Genomic DNA, 22,291 nt, shown 5'->3' with positions numbered 1-22,291 from the left:
TGTATGTGTGTGTGTGTGTGCGTGCGCGCGTGTGGGCACGTATGTATGTATGTATGTATGTATGTATGTATGTATGCAATGTGAATTTAGTGCTTCCGTGCTAAAACGAATAACTATTGAAAAAAGAGTTATTAAATAGGTTTTCGCATTCGATCAAAATGAAAGTATGTGATCAAATTACACGGGAGGAATTACAAATCCTAACATAATTTTGTTATCATTTTCTTTTTAGCTACGGAAAATAATAACTCATCCCACGATCTATATATTTAAAAACAAACATCTATCCCGATCGGACAAAGACAAATCCTCTATCACCATGAATGATATATTCACCAAAGTATCTTTTCGAAAAGTCATGTCATAACATCCGTACTTTCTTGTTATTATATGTTTTCGCTTTTAAAGTAACACCATACAAGATATTATAATTTGTTTGAACGATCAGTGCAATCCTGGTACACGTTCTGCACTCACACCTGACACTCAGTTTCAAAATATATATGAAAACCCAACACGATTTATACATTTCAAGCTTTTAATGTGTACAGAAGAATAGGACATTCGTGGAAATAATTCAGTTTGATGAAACTTTTGTATGGGTTATACATTATGTTTTTCTAGGAGTATTTAGAATTTTATTGCGCGCATTGAACCGAGGACACGGTGTATCGGTTTTCACTAGTATATACTGCCACAACATTTGAACGCGACTTAACAAAAGAATACATATCGTCAGATGTTCGAATCGTAAAGTTCTCTAAGGCTTTCTTTTTGTTTAAGTTGAACAGTTAAATATCTCAAATGTTATCATTAGATTTCATCAAAATGACATTGAAGAAAAGAATGGTATATGTAAAGCGTCAAAGGATGAATGGACAAGTAAGAAGAACAAATGCGGATTAGTTGCATGGTCAGTTGTATACGTTGGTCGTATTGAGGCACAGTTCTTTATGGTCGATCTTCTCCTCCAGGCCTGAAAAAAAAAAAAAAAAACACAAACATGAAAGAGTGAGACGGAGTCAGAGTCACGGTTATGTCAGAGTTTACATGAAAAGATCTCTCTACTTTGCTTTCTTTCTTTTAACATTTCTCCAAGAGTATGTTAATGATTTAGCGAAACAACAGCACAATGATTCTAAGATAAAGCCGATTCAAGCTTTTGTTCTGATAGTTTTAGGAAGAATATGAAATGTTCCCAGGCAAACATTAATAACAAAAACATTTAAAATTAAGATAAAATTATTGTTATGGAAGATACAAGATTAACAGTAAAATATGTAAAAAAATGGTATAATAGGTAAATGATAATGACTCAAATATTCTATTTCTTTAAACAGGGTAAAGTTTATTTTGGTCAGCCAAGTTCTTTGAAAATGTTTACTCTGTAGGTTCTGCATATAAAGCTTCCTTTCGGATGTCGAGAACGTCCGTCTAGAAAGAAACTATATCACGTATTAAAATAAGCTTGGAACGAAACCCAATTGTACTCATTTAGCGCTGGAGGAAGACCGTCACTAAACTGATCTTCGATTCCGGCAAATGATCGACCGAATAATCTCTAAATCTTACACATACGATGTTTTTCTGGAATAACGAGATCGCCCACTTAGTTGTGACTAGAAATTAAGGTAAGAAAATTAAAACTAGGATATAAAGTGAATAATGAACATGTAAATAGAAGAAACTTACTTCGTTCAAAGATAAGCACATACTGGACTGGTACACAGTCTCTTCCCTGCAATGTTAAATAGTATATTTGAAATATAACTAGAAAGGAAATGAAATAAAATTCAAAAAGGAATTAAATGCACTGGATCTTAATAATATCAAAACAAGTAAATTGTGAATTAAATTAAATAACAGTATGACTAACATCTGAATTAATACAGTACCAGTTAGTTTGCATAAACATTAATCAATTTCAATTTTCAAGTTTAGAGAGAATATCTGATTGAGAGAAAGATAAAATTTATCCTGGAAATGTGTACTAACAGTGTCGCAGTCACCATATCTGATGAAAGAAATCGCCAAGGGATGATATGTCAATCAAATTATCTACGACAATGTCAGAAACATTGATATTTGTACTTGGAGCGTTGTCCAGAATGCAATTAAAACCAAACCTAATTTAATTTTGCTAAGGAGACGCTAGACACCTGAATTCCTCATATTTCAAAATATTAATACCTCGCTAAACCAAATAATAGTAGTATATTTTATATAGTATAAACACTCACCGTCCTTTGTAAGAATCTCTTCGTCTAAGGCTGAAATAAGAAAAATACATTCTTATTTATCAGCAGCTTCATAACATTTGAGAATTTGAAATAATCAAAGATATTTGCAGTATAATGAAATAGAAACTTACAATTGATAAAAGTTGTGCTTTATTGCATAAGGGAAAAAGACATTAGTATAAACACAGATTGTATTACACCATTTGGGCAATAACACCACAAATAGATGAGGATGTCATGTTTCTAACAACAACAAGCACAATAATTTGCTATATATCTTAATAGTAATGAGCAGCTTTTAACATAAATTGATCTTATGTTAAAATTACATAAAAATACTTCTTCCTGGAATTTCTGATATGCGAACATTTTGCTTATAATATTCTATTTCTTAGCGGTTCATTTTCTTCACTGAGAGGCGGTAAACATAATAAAATCAAAACAAAGTTTTAATCGTGGAACAGTTTATATCATCGTTTTATAAAACTTATGTTCTTTTCAAATGCACATCTGTCTTCAAAATATAGAAAACTCTGCCTAAACGAGAATAAATCCGAGTTACGTCCTATACTTCACATTTATACGAGAAGATATCTGGCCCAAGGCCAGGATACTTTTATTAGATAATGTATCATTATCAGTTAAAACATACATTTTGTAGCCTCGTTGCGGGAAGAAAGTATTTATAGAGATCAATGTTATTGATATATCTTAACTGATGCTTTATGTTTTATATTATTTGTTTAAACTCAATTTTTACTACATTGAAATAGCATGTATATGAGAAAAATGTTCAGTGAATGTCCTCTTCTAATTGAATATTCTGTAAATTCAGTGGTGCCACCGTACAATTAGTCAGAACCTTAAAATGCCGATTGTGTATAATGAAATTTTTATGAGCGTATTGTGTGTGCGTGTACGTGTGTGTGTGTCTTGAGAGGGAAAGGGAGGAAGAGAGTATGCGTACCTTGAGCATCCATTACTAGAGATTCAACTGCTCCTGATTCTGCGGTGCCCATCATCGTGGCAGTCATGCACAGGAAGACACAAAGGAATACTGCTAGTCCTTTCATTTCTGGTCCAAAATAATTCTTATCTATTCTGCCTCTACAGCTGGCTTACAACTCCTGATAAGACTGTGTTTTCCTCATATTTATACCCGTGTAAGAAACATTTGGCACACCCTTCGCCTAATCGGTTACTATCTAGATGATAACTGACATCCTATAAATGACCGTACTCTGTTTCAAGATCCACCCCCTTTACATACGATCGTGTTAAACGTTAGCCGGTTGAAGTGAATTGTCCAATTTTACAATTTAAATGCAATATCGTAAATCATGCGCACATGTGTTAGTGAGATAATAACATAAGCAGCATCAAATAACTGTCTTTGAAATATAACCAAAACTTTTACTGACGTGGACTGTAAAATTATGCAATCTTCAAAGACAACGATCACAATATTCTACAAACTCCAGCATATTATGTAAAGCGAACATTTCTTTTACATTAAAATGATTCCAGTGTGAGATTAAAATGCATACAAATCCACAAAAAATCACCATTGGAGAAGCCTTCACCTTTTATTCGTTTTGATTATATATTATGACTAATGCTTTATCAAAATGTGTTAGTGGAAGTAATTGATACTGCTGGAGAGGCGATACCGTTTTCAATAATACAACGCTGACATCACACATTCAGCTGCTATGTTTGTCTAATAATATAAATGTATCGTTATTTGTTATGCATTATGGTCAACATACGTTTCCATATTGATACTTATTTATATTATCTTTTATCACCCCATGTATCTCTTCGTCTTCTCTCTCTCTCTCTCTCTCTTAAAATGAGCACATATCTATGCACATGAATCATGCATTCGCTGTCTTATATGTTTTTTTCTATTAGATATTGAGTATCACCCAAAAGGTAGCGTTACAATTTTACAACTAACGACCAAATCTTTTAAGGAACAAGTTACTGAATTAGGAAGAGATATGATTTTTGTCGGTACATTTCCTTATGTCATGAATATTTGATTTAATTGTTTATATCTGATTTAATCGCTTGTAAGTTTTAAAATCTTTATATTTTTTTAATATAAATTTCATGATATGTCAAAATAATGTTTGCTAGGAACTTATACTTTGTTAAGAAAATAGTTTGAACTTGACTGTCCTTTTTAGTATACACCAGATGTTGACCGGGATCCTGACGTTGATATAAAGTTACTAGTAGCCATGTTAACAAGTTCGTTTTTTATTTTAAAACGATTGGTTGTTGTCGAGGTCATGATGAGACTATGTGATTTAAAATGTAAACAATTTTTTAAAACTTTTATTTTTAGAGTAATGTGATTGGTTATCGTCAGGGTCCTGTTAGGCGTACCTGATATAAACACGATGACGTGACCCTCTTTTCGATTTTGTAACTTAGGGATTTTCCAAACGTCCTCTAGAATTCGATATAACCTTTGTTTTTAGAGAAATAAATTAAGCTGGGCTTTTTTCTTTACAGTGGAAAGTGTTGTATCGTTTCAAGTTATTTCAAATTACTTGTATTCAAAAGGATTAATTCATTTTTTTCTTGGATATAGACGTGTGCTCATACAAAAGTCTTTAAAAAAGACAGCTCTTATAAATATTTATTCGGATTTCCAAAACTGTAGTGATGTTTCTTGTTTCTACAAGGAACTTTAGACTTCAACACACTACAGGTTACATCATAAGTCATCGTCTTCCATGTTGATTATTCGTCGGGACTCGAACTTGAAATCGTTATAACATTGTATTATTAGGACTTCTGAAATTTTATTCTTGGATTATGCTTGGATTATTGTAGGATTTGATTCTAAAACTGAAAGTTCATCTTGTTTTTGAATTTTTAAAGTATTTTAACAGGTAAAAAGTTATTATATTTTTCTAAGCTTGTTGATTTTACTTTTTTCTTGTGTTACCATTTATTCGAGCTTAAACACGTAATAAAAGACTTACATAAGTTGAATGACTGATGTAAACGCTGACATTAAACGGTTTGTTGACTATTTAGCCTGGATGCTTCGTCTCAGTAAAACGCATTAGCTTATTTTAATTTAAAATCTCCATATGATATTCATTCTGATCGGATCTAAAGTCTGTCCATCCTGTACTGGACTCACTGAAGAACAATTAGATGGACCGCAGATGATGTTCTGCTGAGGTGGAATATTTGGTGACGTTTTATACGAATTTACAGGAATTTTGACACTTGTGGTTATTAATTCTTCTCCTCATATTCATAGATTCGCAAACGCATCACAGAAAAGATACTTCATATAACGCAGAATAACACGAATAGTAATCGCTATAAACTATTGCTTTATTATAAATTAAATTTGAATTTGCATTAAACGTCTCCTTATTGACAACTAGGTTGATTATGCTCGATTTGTTTCTGAATTGATAGTTTCCGCCCATTCCTGTGTAAAGGTGTCAATATCAGGAATCTGATAAAGATATGATATAATGCTAAAATAATCTGCTAATAAATCAGACAATTTCTTTCATCAGACAAATATTTCTGAAATTAGTAGCAATACTTTATTGTGTTTAACTAAATCGAATAATTAATTCGTGAAATTTTAGATTTACTTTAAGTACGGTATTGAGTGGAAAATGGTTTGTAATTTTGATTTTCAGATTTCAACACCGTGTTCCCTCTTATAATCCTTTCTCGCATTAAAATCCTCGTTTACTGAATTTCATGTTTTATTACGCACCAAATACTATGCAATAATCATAAATCCCCTAGCATAATTGTAATTTATAATAATGATACAACTCTACAGTAACCATCTATGCTAGTTTATTACTTATGCATCCAAACTGCCACGTTGCTGTATGAACAGTTGATTAATATATCGCAACTTAGAATATTTTTGAGTATCGCTTTACATCAGTTAACATTACGTTCTATTGTTTAAGGGCCATAAACTGTCAGTTGCCGAATCGCACAGCAAGCAACCTCTGTTGGAAATTATGGGTGATGTTATAGAAGTGGCGAGAATGCGAAATCTAGTGTATAGAATAAGTGAAAATGATAAATGGATATCATTCGCTTTTGCTTACCATTGATATTTCCCTTGTTAAACAACCGTGGCGGACAGTTTAGTCATCAGAAACGTTAGGTTATAGGCTTCATAGATAAATCTGTTGAAGTTTGCCACACACTAAACATATGACATATACGAATCAAAGTAAAACTTAAAGTAATGACAAATGAATCAGAAAACGGATCTTCCCAAAAGAATATATGGCCAGACACACACCAATTCAACATAGAAGATTTCGATGTCTTGGCTGGAAATTGCAGAGCAAACAAACATTTTACAGTGTCATTTAAATTAGATATATCCAAAATATTCTCCCCACAAATGTCTGGATTATAATCTGATTATTGTAGAACATGATGAAGATCAGGAAGTAGGAATTTTAAAAAACGAAACATATATCCAAAATATTCACCCCACTATTTATATGTGACTGTCTTTGTCCGATACCTTGAACTTTCTCTCTCTATCTCTATCTCTCTCCCGCCCTCCGCCCCACTGACAGAGGCAGATCAAAGTTAGTACGAAATTACCATAAATTCGTTCAAGTGGTATTTTGCCAATTTCATTATATTAATATCATGTTCGGTTCATATTTATCATGTAAATCCATTAGGACCGTCTTATAATGATATTGTTTTTCTTTTCAGTAAGAATAAGTTTTAGTCGACAATGATATATTTTGTTTGCTACTGCATTCTCAGTGCATAACGATATAACTTGTGCAACGAAAGTAAGGAAATGCTCTAAGAAATTACATTTATTAAGGAACTCTTTGTTTTTACTAGACATGCATGGAAAGATTGCAATTTTAAAATTGTTTGGGGTGTGTGGAATTGGGATGGGGTAGATATGTATGTATTTGTTCTGGGAGCTTTCCATAAATCGCAACGTCCACACTTATTTTCCAAAATATACTGTGAAAAATAACCGCAATCTGGGATGGTTTCCGTTTCGAAATACTTCGTTAGCACTCGGAATACTTCGGATATTTCTAGTAAAACACTGACGGTATTCCATTTGTGTTAGCGAAATTGGACACAGTAAAGCTTTACGTGTCCAACGTTTCAAACGATTAACATGAGTAAAAGATGCCGTGCTGCTGTTTTCAAACACTGATTTTATTATTTAGATAATTGTTCCAAACAAATCCGTTAAATTTACAAAGCAGTTTCTTGTACGAATATATAAAGTGATTATATCTGGAAACTATATGTCATAATAAAATTAATATATAAATGAACATGAAGACAAATCCTCATGGTTATCGTATGAAATTGGTGTTTGTAGGTTAAGTATATACGCTAGCTTTGCGGGAAGAAAAGTTGACTCCAATTTTATTGCTTCAAAACTTATTTATAATTTTACATTATATTAGCAGGCACATAACTGTATAGGGATGAAGCAAGTTTTGATTACTTTGTGTTGAATTTAATGCATCTATTACAATTGCAATACATACCGGTAGATATGTGAATCCTTTAGCTAAGATTTGTACTTTAATATCAAACAGCTAATATCCGGACTTCATTACTGTGGAAATGATGAAAACATTAGCCCTGCCACCTGCCGTAGTTTGGGTTTATTGCTTTCTTTTTGGTCATCCTTTGCTCCTGCCATCTAAATATTACAGTGTTAGAATTTAAATTTCAATCGGCACCATACATTCACCATTGCAAGTACCTTCCCTTGAACCCTATGCGAAGTTACTTAGTTTTTATCAAACTGTATTGAAGTGTAATAGGAGAGTCGTGTTAGAACATCGGCATTGATAAGTGACGCTTTGATTAGATGGGGTTTAATTTGTTCTTTAATGGGGAACTAGACAAGAAATGGTTAATCTTCTTAATAAAATTCAAATTTTAATTATTGCTCTACTTGTTCACGTCTTTGAAAGTTCTGCTCAACAATCCATCAAACATCTATACTCGCATATTGTAAGTGTTTGGTAAAAGATGAGTCACTTAGCGATGTATTAAGTGTAACAATTCTCATGTTATTTATTACGTGATATTGTTTTGGTGTCAAGACAATAGATAACAAGAGAAATTTGATTAAGCAAGAATAAGCGCTCAACAGAGCAGAAAAATTAACCATGAAAAGTTTAGTAAAAGGTCGTTTACTTACGTTATAATTCGCAAATATACTATTTATGATATATTAAAACACATATGCGTTCAATTTCTATAATTAATATTTCCAATATTAGGAATTGTTGCAGTCTTAATCTTCTCTTCGCGTCTTCGCGATTTAATTTTTCGAAGTAAACCAGTAGCAACATATTGCGACTAACAAACAATTTATGATCGTATATATATATATATATATATATATATATATATATATATATATATATATATATATATATATATATATATATAGATATATGTATATATATGTATATATATACTTTTTGCACATGGGTATTAATTATAAAGAGTTGCCCAAAAAGCAATAACATTAATTAGTCATAATTACAATTTATATTTATGTTGTGTTTAGTACATTCTTGTTTTTTATACAAAATGATAGAAAGAAAACACCACTTCCGGTTTCTTATGGATAAACGTTCTCTAGGAAGAATCAATGTTTCATATTTAACGTTGTTTTAAGCACACCACTCTGCCTATAACAGTCCCTTCATTCCCCATTGTATAATGTCGAGGTAGAACAAGGTCTTTATTGTTTTATTCTTATGATGACTTCATACGAGGAGATTAGATTATGATAATGCAACACGGTATGCTATCGCAGATATTAGGCTAAACCGATCGCAGTTTGGAAAACATTGTACACTGCTTGATCTAAAGTACAGATATATTGGATCCTTACGCATTAGTTACCAGACGAAGTATATTTTGCAATATATAAAACTTTTAATGTTCCAATCTAAGGATGCAGCAACAACTAGTCGCATGATATCTAAGATTGTGCATATAGTAACATTACAATAAAAATAAGAAAAACAACAATAACTACTGCTACTAATAGTGCCAATACTGAAAAATTTATCGTAATCGAATAAGTAAACAACTTGCAATGCACAATGTTCTTTAATATTTGTTAATAAAGATTTCAATCACACTTTAACAGTGTCTTTTAAGCGATTAAATCTACATCTCGAATATCGAACTGTATTATTCTTTGCAAAGAACTGCGATTCTACTCTTTGCAAAGCTAATCATGCATTGATTGTGACAAGCAGAATATTAGTGTATGGTAAGGGCCAAATGCGTTTCAATAGGGTGCATGAACCAAACAAATCCTAGCTTTCTTTGATATAATTTGCTAAACCTTTCATAGGTTCAAGTACGAAATGAAGACTATCCGCTACACAATACTTTTAAACCACAGGAACAACCATGCTGACAGAGGAAGTAAATTAGTCCACACCATAAAGTTGCATAATATATTTCGTGTGTTATCACATTGAAAACAAAATTGCTTTCAATTACAGGGTTTGTGTGAGTTCCACCTTAATTTCACCTGAAAATTCTATACCAATATTTCGATTTTGTTGTAAGAATAGTGTTTCTGTTTTCTGGCTAATTAACTTAACATTACTGTCTTGATAAACCAAATTAGAGTACAAGGAGGTGTTTTTATAATAGTTACTTTTTACGATTTGATGTTAATTGTTTAATTGTAACAAAGTTGTTTAAGGCAATGTTAAAAAAGAGTCGGAAACCTAACCTGCATCGAACATCTGAAGAGATTTTTGATAATTTTAAGATATTCTTATCTTTCATGTGTTTTCTTCCATGCAAGCGATTTATATAGTGGCAATCGAGACAATGGTATAATAAGAAGGTAAATATTAATTCATGGTTTCGTATCGTTTGACGTAATATGCAATGATTTCATAAGATGAGTAGAGTCTCATGGTGGCATGAGAGATATTTCATTGTTTTTTGGCTTTAAAAAAGTCATATATTTATAGTGCTTTGAGCCCCGTGGATCGCTGGAGAAGATCGTTTGAAAATAATTATACATTTTGTATATCTTTCACGCTTCTAAAATTGATGTGTCTTTTCGTCAACACTGGATTAGTATATTACTAGTAAGAAAAGCAGAATATGATAGCATCAGGGAAGAGTCAGTACGGCTGTAACGACGTAATGAAATAAATAAAAGTATTTGTTTTATTCAGAACAACATGCGTAGTTAGATGTCAATCAAAACGAAGTAAAGATGTTGTCTTCTGCGAATATACCATGGGACTCCTCTTATGGTATAGACTACAAGGATGTGAAGATAAACTGCATCAAAATATACTCAATGTTTTTCAAAAGCAAGCGCATGGAATATTTAGTATATGCGCCACGTATTTAATATTCTGCATAAAATGTACAAGAACATTTCGATATAAAATAATAAAATACAAAATGTCATAGAATCATTCCCATTGAAAATAAAAGCCCCATAAATGTACTAAGCGATATAGCTGCCATTGTAAATGAAATGTAATTCCGTGCTAGTAAATGTTACATATTTTAAAAACAAAACATAAACATGTGGTGCCAATCAAAATGGTGGTTATATTTATTTAAAATCCTATAAAGTGTCTTTTATGTAATCTAAATAAGACAGATAACAAATATTAATAATGCGGAACAAATGTACTTGACGAATCACACCATGTTTCATCAACTAGTCTGAGTAATATGTGAGAAAAAAATATTCACACAATTGTCACTCCATTCTTTGTGAAAAGATGAGAAGATAAGTATCCATTACCGCAGAAGTAAGAGTGTATTTTCAACAAGGTAAATAAGAAGCTTTAAACATTACTGCATATGAACACTTCTTTGCTTAAGTATGTCGCCAAAGGTAAGTTTCACTATTACCAATCGATTAATCGCATAGATTAATTGGTTGGTTTTAACATCGTAGAAAGATAGTTATTAGATTTGATTGTTTAAATAACAATGACATTGCTATCGTGCGCATCACCTTGCTACCTAATTATTATGATTTATAAATTATTTGGTTTGATGCTATGTCACAAAATATGTATTAGAACATAAAAAATAATGTGTGTATTTTGCATTTTCTGCGATGATTTCCATGAATTAGAATTTCTCTATGAACTCTCTCTCTCTCTCTCTCTCTCTCTCTCTCGTTAACTATATGAACCATGTGAGCTACATGTAAACCTATAATTGATATATTAATGGGAAACTGAATGTGGACCACTCCACGTTTTGTTTAAAATACTGGCAATGTCAATTACTATCCTGTCACAACCTGTAGTATGTAGTCTTCTCTACAGAAAGATATGTTACGAATTAAGATTCTTTAGTATAATCGTCTTACTCATTCTTTATTAATATGCAGTCCAATATATTTAATGCAAAATACAATCCACTTTGAATTCTCTGAGTTAATTTTGATTTCTTTTTGTTTTAATTAATGACCAGCAGTCACCTTGCAAATCAAAGGATTGTGTTGAGTCCATATCAATTTGTAGTCAAAGGCCAGCAACAATGGTCGTTAGAAAGCTTTTTCTCTTTTTTGTTTACTGACAGAAGAGTGTATGGTATAAAGGATGGCAAAAAGAGAAAACATTTGACTATGCTGCAAAGATGCACAACAACCCAATTTATGAACGATATATTTATCCCTTACTACTTCCTGTTTGTTTCGTTGAAATTAATTGAACACTTGTTAGTGCCTGATCATTCAGATGCACATGCTTGGTGATGAGAACGGAGACATTTAAATGCAAAGCTAATTGTCATAATTTTGCGAAATAACTAAATATGATTAGTAATTGTTAACTGGTGCAAATGTTTTAAAAGATATTCGTGAACAAATAAATTTACTGATTTAATTATTTTCATTAATTACAGATCTTGTTTGCGCTTTGTTTTATTGCAGTTAAAATATTTATCCTGCCTATCTGAAAATTGATACTTTGACATCAACTATTTACAAGAATGATTACTCCTTTTAAATAAATGGATGAAGGTATACAATCTTTAACTTACCCCAACACGATTGACACCAAGGAATTTGCATGATCAGAATATTTGACTAAATAAAATTAGTTACATGTCTCTCCCATTAAATATAATATGCTTCTAAATAAAAAACAAGTATGTCTGAGTGTATAAATTACAATTTTAATTTTTCTTCCTATACAACTCTGAAAGAGGGACTCTTTCCATTTGTTTCTATTTCCTTCTGGACTGGAGGCTGCTTTACATTCAAGTTCTTAAGAATGTGGAGCCCAAAATGTTGCTTAATACCATCATAACAGGTATTATGGTTTTTATTTGTAGATTTGGTCTGAAATCTTGTTGGAAGTGTCTATTTGAATGATTGTAAATCTCGGGCGAGAAACGTTTCGTCTGCCGTGGCTCTGCCGCCTGTACAGATTGAAACGCTAAGTCCTCTTGGTTGCCAATATCTTTAACCATGAAAGAATAAAACAAATTTTGTTGCAAAATGCAAGAATTAAAAGGGGTAGGCGATTGTTTGAAATGTAAATTTGTTGCACCACACTAGTGATGACGTTAAGAAATTCAACAAAAGCAGAGAAAACGCACGAAGCAGAACCCATGTAAGTGACTAATACAGAAATGAACACAGTAGAAATATATTAAACTATGAAGATCCACAAAATACGAAAGAGGCTCAATGTCTTATGTTTTATTGTACAACAAATTCAGATTTTAGGTAAAAGAGCATTTGTCATGTTTTCGCTTTTTCATGCTGTAAGAAAATTACATTTCAAGCAATACAAACTTTAGATTGTTTTGCTTAATGGTGCAAGAAATTCACTTGAGTAAGGAAAGTTCACCTTTTCGCTTAAGAACAAGTGTTCTGTTGTTTTGACTTTCATGTTACGTACATGTATATTGCAAAACCCAAATTGATTTTTTCCGCATTTCATTTATAAATAGAAGAAATGAATATTTATAGAAAGAAAGAAAAGATAATCTTCATGGATTTACTGCATGATACAAGAAAATTTAAATTTTTTTAAATAGATAAAACTACAGTAAAACCCATGCAGGTGAAGAAATTCAGAAACGATAGAAAAGCATACGATACAGCAGAAAAGAATTCGTCCCAGTAAAGAAATTACAAATAGATAGAGAATGAAAAAGAATAAAAATGGATCATCTTATGTACTATGAAAATTTCATACTGATTTTATTCATGAGAAGTGTCAGTTTTGTTCAAGTCTTTTATCTGTTTTCTTGTTTAGTATGATCCAGAACACATGCAGTATAAAAACACGCATGCAGAAGTATGAAAAACAAAGTTCATATGGTTTCTTTCACAGTGGAACAAATTCACATTTGAAGAAAAAACACATCGCTCGTATTGTGTACATTTTTCTTTCGTAATACACATACCATTAACAGGTAATAAAACAATTTTTTAAAATTCATTCTTTAAATGTGCATTACAGTCACATCACAGAAACAAACCTTATGATTTTATCCCCTTGTGTTTAGCTAGTTTCACTTCTGATCAACTTATCAGCAAAAGAGTGGACAAGGCAAACACTTGAAATGTTGTCATGAAATCTGACAGAAACTCAAAGAATAAACGCTCATATTTTAGGACTGGAAAAAACATTTATATCAGGATATGATGTGCAAAGGAATAACGCAAATTAAATTCATTGCTGTGTTGCTATTTGGATGAGTTCAATATTGCTCTAAATAATGGAAGTTTCATTATAAGCAACAAAAATGTATATATCTGTAAAGAGAGAGAGAGAGAGAGAGAGATTGAGAGAGGCCGTTTTTGTAATAGTAGATTAATTTTCTGATAAAAGAATTCCATTTACATGCATTCATATTTATATAATAGAGCGCTCTAATTTTTTTAAGTACAATTTGTTTCTATTTAATTCCAGCTGCTTTTTGTGAAGAAACATATGTTTTCGTTCTGCTCATTCTGTAAAAAGATAGGGGATCGGGTTAAAGATATTGTTTGTCTAAAAACATGTAAAGAAATATCTACACTACAAGGCACACACATGTTGATACAGTTTTCTTTCTTAGATAACAGACATTATCTTTATACCTTTAAATATTTACTTTTATCTGGCACCATATAATTATTAAAGTGCTGGCCTGGCCTGAACGCTACCATATACGTACATACTATAAGAGACACAGTTTCTAGTATCGGTTAAGTTGTAAACTGCACCAATATTAAATAATTACTTATTTAGTGAGAAAAGAAACTATTATCACGGTAAGTCAGCACAGTTCTGTAATAACAACATAAATGTGTGAACAATTTACTTTCAGGAGAATACAGAACAGTCATCTTGCTTTACGTTTGATGGCGATGGGTTTTTTATGCATTTCATGACATGTTAATTGAGAAATATATAGAGGTGATATATAACTAGGTCGGATAAATACTTACAAGTGAACACAAATCAGGAAGCAGGACAAATATAGTTGGTGCAGTTTCGGAATTTATTTACCGAAAATTATTTTGGGTTATTAAAGTAATTCAGACGCGTTATTTAGATATCTCTAGAGAAAGCTACCCAAAATGCAAGTGTTTCAGTATTAGCCGATTAATAACAAATTCTTACTATCAAAAACATTTCATCTCAATCACATATTATTTCTTAATTCTGGAAGAGCCATGAAATAGAACAATTTGCTAATTTCCAAATTTGAGCATATAATGCATTGAGGCAATGTGGACATTTTAACTGCAGTGCTAGAGTGTTTCAATTGGCAATGCATTGTTTAAATTGTGCAGACCTCTATTAAAATACACACAAATATGTGATTGACCAGAGAAATAGAGAGAGAAAGAAAGGCGGAGAGAGATAATTCAATCATTAACACAGAAAAGGTATACTCTAATTAATATTGTCATTTCTTATGAATTTATAATACTAGTATTCAAATCGTTTCAAGTGATATATAAAGTTTCTTATTTAAGTTTTATTTTACTTGCATCTTATTTCTAAAACTATTTTAAACGCTGTTGATTCATATTTGAAAAAATAAACTCTTGAAAGGAAGCATTGCTAGCAAAAAACTCGAATGCTCTGAGTTTTAAATGATATGTACTATACTTTATTCTAGTTCTGTGGAAGAAGACTGTGCAGATGAGGTCAAAATAATAATTTGCCTAGCAATGTCATGAAACACATCTGCAACGAGGAGAAACATATTCGTGTAAGATACACGATACCTGTATAATGTCGTATTAAATTACATCAAAGTTAAACTTTCCTATGTGGGTAATTGAAGAGATATAAATATCATACACGCTAAGTTCAATTTCACGTTCTTTTATATCTCAAACAGATTTATGTAAAGAGAATAACTTCGCAACGTCCAGTACAGTCAGCAAATTGGGCCATGAATCAAGAAAATGCATCGTTCCTAAGCGTTAATTATATAAAAAGTGTCTTCTGCATATTATTGTTACAAGGATGAGATGCAGTGTGAACATTCCCTTTAATCGGATGCTTGAGTTATTGAAAGGAAATCAAAGAAGTTGAAACTGTTCCTTGTCATCTCGTCGTCTATTTTTGATATCCTGCGAAAAGTTCATGAGATTGCAAATTTTGCGAATTTTGTGGCTTGGGAGTAATTCAAGAAATATTTAATCCAGAATAGCACAGATACTAGTGATTTTGCAAAATAACACTAGGAGAAGACTTGTGTAACTGTTGTATTCATTTATAATATATATCTTGCCATTTTTACTGATTTGAACTTTATTCAATGGTCATAACTAAATTGAAAGCAAGCTTACAAAGTATTCCTTTGAAATCAATGACCTCCACCATTTTCAGACAATGTACAATACATCACTGGCTTATTGGTTAGTTGGCTTTACATAGTACGGGAGACAACTCATATAATCATATTGCAGTCTCTTGGACAAAGCAATACAATATTTGACCGATCCGCCAAGGTGGGGCATATAATTAAAATCTCGAGATTAATCTCTTGTCATTCTTTCGGTTGGGCCATATTACAAACTGGACTAAAATTGTGAAATATTGGAGAAAGTTTGATCACTTTTGTTTTACGCACACATTCTGATGACAAATTGTGTCAGATGCTTGATCAGCTGATGAGCTTTACAATCAGGGTCATCGCAAGTAAAATGTACAAAAATGTATGTATGAATTTATTTATTTCAGCTTGTCTGTCTGTATGTTTGTTTCTAGGTATGTATGTATGTATGTATGTATGTTTGTATGTATGTATGTATGTATGTATGTATGTATGTATGTATGTATGTATGTATGCATGCATGTGTGCATGCATGCATGCATGCATGGATCCATGCATGTATGTATGTATGTATGTATGTATGTATGCATGTGTGTGTGCATGTATGTGTGTGTCTGTGTGTGCGTGTGTGCGTGCGGGCATGTATGTATGTATGTATGTATGTACGCATGTATGTATGTATATATGTATGTATGTACGTATTTATGTATGTTTCTATGTATGTATGTATGTATGTATGTTTGTATGTATGTATGCATGCATGCATGCATGTATGTATGTACGTATGTATGTATGTATGCATGTATGTATGTATGTATGTATGTATGCATGTGTGTATGCATGTGTATGTATGTGTGCGTGTGGGCATGTATGTATGTATGTATGTACGCATGTATGTTTGTATGTATGTACGTATTTATGTATGTTTGTATGTATGTATGTATGTATGTATGTTTGTATGTATGTACGCATGCATGCATGTATGTATGTATGTATGAATGTATGTATGTATGTATGTATGTATGTATGTATGTATGTATGTATGTATGTATGCATGTGTGTATGCATGTATGTGTGTGTGTGTGTGTGCGTGTGTGCGTGCGGGCATGTATGTATGTATGTATGTACGCATGTATGTATGTATATATGTATGTATGTACGTATTTATGTATGTTTCTATGTATGTATGTATGTATGTATGTTTGTATGTATGTATGCATGCATGCATGCATGTATGTATGTACGTATGTATGTATGTATGTATCTATGTATGCATGTGTGTATGCATGTGTGTGTATGTGTGCGTGTGTGCGTGCGGGCATGTATGTATGTATGTATGTACGCATGTATGTTTGTATGTATGTACGTATTTATGTATGTTTGTATGTATGTATGTATGTATGTTTGTATGTATGTACGCATGCATGCATGTATGTATGTATGTATGAATGTATGTATGTATGTATGTATGCATGCATGTGTGTATGCATGTATGTGTGTGTGTGTGCGTGTTTGCATGCGGGCATGTATGTATGTATGTAGGCATGTATGCATGTATGTATTTATGCATGTATGGTTGTATGTATGTATGTTTGTATTTATGTATGTATGTATGGTTGTATGTATGTATGTATGCATGCATGTGTGTATGCATGTATGTGTGTGTGTATGCATGTATGTGTGTGTGTGTGCGTGTGTGCGTGCGGGCATGTATGTATGTATGTACGCATGTATGCATGTATGTATGTATGTATGGTTGTATATATGTATGTTTGTATTTATGTATGTATGTATGGTTGTATGTATGTATGTATGCATGCATGTGTGTATGCATGTATGTGTGTGTGTGTGTGCGTGCGTGCGTGTGGGCATGTATGTATGTATGTATGTATGTATGTATGTATGCAATGTGAATTTAGTGCTTCCGTGCTAAAACGAATGACTATTGAAAAAGAGTTATTAAATAGGTTTTCGCATTCGATCAAAATGAAAGTATGTGATCAAATTACACGGGAGGAATTACAAATCCTAACATAATTTTGTTATCATTTTCTTTTTAGCTACGGAAAATAATAACTCATCCCACGATCTATATATTTAAAAACAAACATCTATCCCGATCGGACAAAGACAAATCCTCTATCACCATGAATGATATATTCACCAAAGTATCTTTTCGAAAAGTCATGTCATAACATCCGTACTTTCTTGTTATTATATGTTTTCGCTTTTAAAGTAACACCATACAAGATATTATAATTTGTTTGAACGATCAGTGCAATCCTGGTACACGTTCTGCACTCACACCTGACACTCAGTTTCAAAATATATATGAAAACTCAACACGATTTATACATTTCAAGCTTTTAATGTGTACAGAAGAATAGGACATTCGTGGAAATAATTCAGTTTGATGAAACTTTTGTATGGGTTATACATTATGTTTTTCTAGGAGTATTTAGAATTTTATTGCGCGCATTGAACCGAGGACACGGTGTATCGGTTTTCACTAGTATATACTGCCACAACATTTGAACGCGACTTAACAAAAGAATACATATCGTCAGATGTTCGAATCGTAAAGTTCTCTAAGGCTTTCTTTTTGTTTAAGTTGAACAGTTAAATATCTCAAATGTTATCATTAGATTTCATCAAAATGACATTGAAGAAAAGAATGGTATATGTAAAGCGTCAAAGGATGAATGGACAAGTAAGAAGATCAAATGCGGATTAGTTGCATGGTCAGTTGTATACGTTGGTCGTATTGAGGCACAGTTCTTTATGGTCGATCTTCTCCTCCAGGCCTGAAAAAAAAAAAAAAAAAACAAACATGAAAGAGTGAGACGGAGTCAGAGTCACGGTTATGTCAGAGTTTACATGAAAAGATCTCTCTACTTTGCTTTCTTTCTTTTAACATTTCTCCAAGAGTATGTTAATGATTTAGCGAAACAACAGCACAATGATTCTAAGATAAAGCCGATTCAAGCTTTTGTTCTGATAGTTTTAGGAAGAATATGAAATGTTCCCAGGCAAACATTAATAACAAAAACATTTAAAATTAAGATAAAATTATTGTTATGGAAGATACAAGATTAACAGTAAAATATGTAAAAAAATGGTATAATAGGTAAATGATAATGACTCAAATATTCTATTTCTTTAAACAGGGTAAAGTTTATTTTGGTCAGCCAAGTTCTTTGAAAATGTTTACTCTGTAGGTTCTGCATATAAAGCTTCCTTTCGGATGTCGAGAACGTCCGTCTAGAAAGAAACTATATCACGTATTAAAATAAGCTTGGAACGAAACCCAATTGTACTCATTTAGCGCTGGAGGAAGACCGTCACTAAACTGATCTTCGATTCCGGCAAATGATCGACCGAATAATCTCTAAATCTTACACATACGATGTTTTTCTGGAATAACGAGATCGCCCACTTAGTTGTGACTAGAAATTAAGGTAAGAAAATTAAAAATAGGATATAAAGTGAATAATGAACATGTAAATAGAAGAAACTTACTTCGTTCAAAGATAAGCACATACTGGACTGGTACACAGTCTCTTCCCTGCAATGTTAAATAGTATATTTGAAATATAACTAGAAAGGAAATGAAATAAAATTCAAAAAGGAATTAAATGCACTGGATCTTAATAATATCAAAACAAGTAAATTGTGAATTAAATTAAATAACAGTATGACTAACATCTGAATTAATACAGTACCAGTTAGTTTGCATAAACATTAATCAATTTCAATTTTCAAGTTTAGAGAGAATATCTGATTGAGAGAAAGATAAAATTTATCCTGGAAATGTGTACTAACAGTGTCGCAGTCACCATATCTGATGAAAGAAATCGCCAAGGGATGATATGTCAATCAAATTATCTACGACAATGTCAGAAACATTGATATAATTGTACTTGGAGCGTTGTCCAGAATGCAATTAAAACCAAACCTAATTTAATTTTGCTAAGGAGACGCTAGACACCTGAATTCCTCATATTTCAAAATATTAATACCTCGCTAAACCAAATAATAGTAGTATATTTTATATAGTATAAACACTCACCGTCCTTTGTAAGAATCTCTTCGTCTAAGGCTGAAATAAGAAAAATACATTCTTATTTATCAGCAGCTTCATAACATTTGAGAATTTGAAATAATCAAAGATATTTGCAGTATAATGAAATAGAAACTTACAATTGATCAAAGTTGTGCTTTATTGCATAAGGGAAAAAGACATTAGTATAAACACAGATTGTATTACACCATTTGGGCAATAACACCACAAATAGATGAGGATGTCATGTTTCTAACAACAACAAGCACAATAATTTGCTATATATCTTAATAGTAATGAGCAGCTTTTAACATAAATTGATCTTATGTTAAAATTACATAAAAATACTTCTTCCTGGAATTTCTGATATGCGAACATTTTGCTTATAATATTCTATTTCTTAGCGGTTCATTTTCTTCACTGAGAGGCGGTAAACATAATAAAATCAAAACAAAGTTTTAATCGTGGAACAGTTTATATCATCGTTTTATAAAACTTATGTTCTTTTCAAATGCACATCTGTCTTCAAAATATAGAAAACTCTGCCTAAACGAGAATAAATCCGAGTTACGTCCTATACTTCACATTTATACGAGAAGATATCTGGCCCAAGGCCAGGATACTTTTATTAGATAATGTATCATTATCAGTTAAAACATACATTTTGTAGCCTCGTTGCGGGAAGAAAGTATTTATAGAGATCAATGTTATTGATATATCTTAACTGATGCTTTATGTTTTATATTATTTGTTTAAACTCAATTTTTACTACATTGAAATAGCATGTATATGAGAAAAATGTTCAGTGAATGTCCTCTTCTAATTGAATATTCTGTAAATTCAGTGGTGCCACCGTACAATTAGTCAGAACCTTAAAATGCCGATTGTGTATAATGAAATTTTTATGAGCGTATTGTGTGTGCGTGTACGTGTGTGTGTGTCTTGAGAGGGAAAGGGAGGAAGAGAGTATGCGTACCTTGAGCATCCATTACTAGAGATTCAACTGCTCCTGATTCTGCGGTGCCCATCATCGTGGCAGTCATGCACAGGAAGACACAAAGGAATACTGCTAGTCCTTTCATTTCTGGTCCAAAATAATTCTTATCTATTCTGCCTCTACAGCTGGCTTACAACTCCTGATAAGACTGTGTTTTCCTCATATTTATACCCGTGTAAGAAACATTTGGCACACCCTTCGCCTAATCGGTTACTATCTAGATGATAACTGACATCCTATAAATGACCGTACTCTGTTTCAAGATCCACCCCCTTTACATACGATCGTGTTAAACGTTAGCCGGTTGAAGTGAATTGTCCAATTTTACAATTTAAATGCAATATCGTAAATCATGCGCACATGTGTTAGTGAGATAATAACATAAGCAGCATCAAATAACTGTCTTTGAAATATAACCAAAACTTTTACTGACGTGGACTGTAAAATTATGCAATCTTCAAAGACAACGATCACAATATTCTACAAACTCCAGCATATTATGTAAAGCGAACATTTCTTTTACATTAAAATGATTCCAGTGTGAGATTAAAATGCATACAAATCCACAAAAAATCACCATTGGAGAAGCCTTCACCTTTTATTCGTTTTGATTATATATTATGACTAATATTTTATGAAAATGTGTTAGTGGAAGTAATTGATACTGCTGGAGAGGCGATACCGTTTTCAATAATACAACGCTGACATCACACATTCAGCTGCTATGTTTGTCTAATAATATAAATGTATCGTTATTTGTTATGCATTATGGTCAACATACGTTTCCATATTGATACTTATTTATATTATCTTTTATCACCCCATGTATCTCTTCGTCTTCTCTCTCTCTCTCTCTCTTAAAATGAGCACATATCTATGCACATGAATCATGCATTCGCTGTCTTATATGTTTTTTTCTATTAGATATTGAGTATCACCCAAAAGGTAGCGTTACAATTTTACAACTAACGACCAAATCTTTTAAGGAACAAGTTACTGAATTAGGAAGAGATATGATTTTTGTCGGTACATTTCCTTATGTCATGAATATTTGATTTAATTGTTTATATCTGATTTAATCGCTTGTAAGTTTTAAAATCTTTATATTTTTTTAATATAAATTTCATGATATGTCAAAATAATGTTTGCTAGGAACTT

This window comes from Sinohyriopsis cumingii, chromosome 2 (genome assembly GCF_028554795.1).
Source record: "Sinohyriopsis cumingii isolate HCF-2022 chromosome 2, ASM2855479v2, whole genome shotgun sequence".
Taxonomy (NCBI): Eukaryota; Metazoa; Mollusca; class Bivalvia; order Unionida; family Unionidae; genus Sinohyriopsis; species Sinohyriopsis cumingii.
The sequence above is the reverse complement of the archived record's forward strand: the minus strand, read 5'-3'. Positions refer to the sequence as shown.